The 2,740-nt window shown below is 50.2% G+C and overlaps 1 pseudogene; it reads left to right on the top strand.

Annotated features, from left to right (window-relative positions):
* Nucleotides 1–13: 13 nt before the first annotated feature.
* Nucleotides 14–1,711, top strand: LOC107157659 (annotated as a pseudogene).
* The last annotated feature ends 1,029 nt before the right edge of the window (nucleotides 1,712–2,740 follow it).

Here is a 2,740-nt window from a genome sequence, read left to right as displayed (position 1 = left end):
GTCCTCGGTGAGCGGGTCCCCCCTGCTCCCCTCCCGCGGTGTCCTCGGTGAGCGGGTCCCCCCTGCTCCCCTCCTACAGCATCCTCGGTGAGCGGGTCCCCCCTGCTCCCCTCCCGCGGCGTCCTCGGTGAGCGGGTCCCCCCCCTGCTCCCCTCCCGCGGCGTCCTCGGTGAGCGGGTCCCCCCTGCTCCCCTCCTGCAGCGTCCTCGGTGAGCGGGTCCCCCCTGCTCCCCTCCTACAGCATCCTCGGTGAGCGGGTCCCCCCTGCTCCCCTCCTGCGGCGTCCTCAGTGAGCGGGTCCCCCCCTGCTCCCCTTATGTGTCGTCCTCAGTGAGCGGGTCCCCCCTGCTCCCCTCCTGCAGCGTCCTCAGTGAGCGGGTCCCCCCTGCTCCCCTCCTGCGGCGTCCTCAGTGAGCGGGTCCCCCCTGCTCCCCTCCTGCAGCGTTTTCGGTGAGTTTTTCGGTGAGTTCCCCCTACTCCTTTCAGGCGGCGTTCCCCCCCCCCTTCCCTCCTATGGCATCCTCCTCCCCAGTGGGTGAGTTCCGCCCTCCTCTATCTCCTCCCTTCCTGCATTTGCCCCATCTCTGAGGAGTTTCTACAGATCTGGTCTACTTGCTTCTCAACATGTTCCTCCTGCACTTAAGTGTTTCTTTCTTTCTCCTGCAGCTGAAGCTGTGAGTGGATGTCCACTCTCCAGGTTAGGTGCCTGTCCCCTGTAGTTGGTTGAGTGGTGGCCACAGAGGATACATGCTACCAGACTCTTTGAATGTGATTTATTTATTTGTTTGGTATCATGGATTGAACTTAGGGGCATTCAACCATTGAGAAAAAAAATTATTTGCAGATATATTCAAACATCTCAAAAGGAGATAGTCCTAGATTAGAGGGTGAACCTTAAATCCTATGGCCAGTGTCCTTAGAAGAGAAGAGAGAGGGAGAAGACACTGGGCCAGACCACAGGAAGCAGGCAGAGATTGGGGTGCCTGGGTCACAGGGAGCATCAGGAGTTCCTGGCCACCACCAGAAGCTGGGAGAGGCTTTCAGTGGATTCTGCCTCTGAGCCTCCAGGACTGAGAGTACATGTCTGCTATTTAAGCCACCCAGCCTGTGGTACATATATGTCTATCCAGAATTCCTGGGAAAAAGTCATTTCAGCTTTCCGCCATCTGCCGTGGGACCGCCGCCGAGATGCAGATTTTCTTAAAAACCCTTATGGGGAAGACTATTACTCTCGAGGTTGAACCCTCCAACACTATAGAAAATGTAAAAGCCAAGATCCAGAATAAGGAAGGAATTCCTCCTGATCAGTAAAGTCTCATCTTTGCTGGTAAGCAACTAGAAGATGGACGTACCTTGTCTGACTACGACATTTAGAAGGAGTCCACCCTTCATCTTGTTCTGAGGCTTCATGGTGGTGCTAAGAAAAGGAAGAACAAGTCTTACACCACTCCCAAGAAGAATAAGCATAAGAGAAAGAAGATTAAGTTGGCTGTTCTGAAATATTATAAGGTGGATGAAAATGGCAAAATTAGCTGCCTTCTCTGTCTGTGAGTGCCCTTCAGATGAATGTGGTATGGAGTTTTATGGCCAGCCACTTTGACAGACACTATTGTGACAAGTGTTGTCTGACTTACTGCTTCAACAAACCAGAAGGCATGTAATGTATTTGAGATAATAAAAGACATGAACTAAAAAAAAAAAAAAAAGTATTTCATGTTTATGATTCTTTTGTGTTTTGAAATACATATATACACACACATGAGATATCTTGGGGATGGAACCCAAGTCTAAATACAAAATTTATTTGTTTCATATAGACTCTGTACCTAAAGTCAAAAGGTAGTTTTATGTAATGTGTTCAGTCCACTTGCCTTTTGACTGGGCCCTGTCACATGGGGTCAGGTGAGGAATCTTCCGCCTGCAGTGTCATATCATCCTTGGAAAGTTTCAGATCCTGGAGCTGTTGGGTTCCATTTCAGGGAAGGAGAGAGGAGGGCTCTCCCTGAAGGAGGAAGGAGGGACCTACTGTGGGAGAGGAGAGGGGAGCAGGGATCTCAGTGGTCTTGTCACCACAGTGGGTTACACAGTTCAAGTCACCAGAGGTGCCCTTTTCTGGGTCAGGTGCACCCTCTCCCCAGGGAAGCACTCTTTGCAGCTCCTGCTGGCCTGTAGGGCCTGCCTTGCTGTTGTCCAGCACAGGGAACCCCAGTGGCGCCAGCTCTTTACAGAGAAACACCATCATCTGTAAGTGCCTTTTTTTCCTTCCAGATTCCTTGTTTGTCAAAATAGTTTCTCTTCAAAGTAGCAGACCTGTCAGGAAGGTCCCCACACAGTTGATTCCCTGAGGCAACCAAATATGGGATCATGCTAGCAGATTCTGAATCTGAAGGTTTGGAAGCAGCTGATGCACACCTGAACTTACAGGGCACTCAAGGTCATACTCTGGATGGAATTTGTCCACAGAAAGTCTCAGCAAAAAATGACAAAGGATACCCTTTCTGTAGGGTTTGGCCTATGATTTAATTATGTTATCTGTGAGTCTAGCACCTAAATTCACACACTCCTTACTGTGATCCATGTTAGCATTTGTTTTTATTTCACATAAATGCTTCTTGGATCCTCTACTCCCTGCTGTGGAGTACAACTTATTTCCTTGTTGTATTAGTTTTTTAGGGCTGCCGTTGGCCTTAGAGAAGGACTTGAAGTGGCCCCTCAAGGCCAAGGGCAGCAGGAGCTTTTC

The sequence above is a fragment of the Marmota marmota genome, unplaced genomic scaffold (genome assembly GCF_001458135.2).
Source record: "Marmota marmota marmota unplaced genomic scaffold, marMar, whole genome shotgun sequence".
Taxonomy (NCBI): Eukaryota; Metazoa; Chordata; class Mammalia; order Rodentia; family Sciuridae; genus Marmota; species Marmota marmota.
The sequence above is the reverse complement of the archived record's forward strand: the minus strand, read 5'-3'. Positions and strand labels throughout refer to the sequence as shown.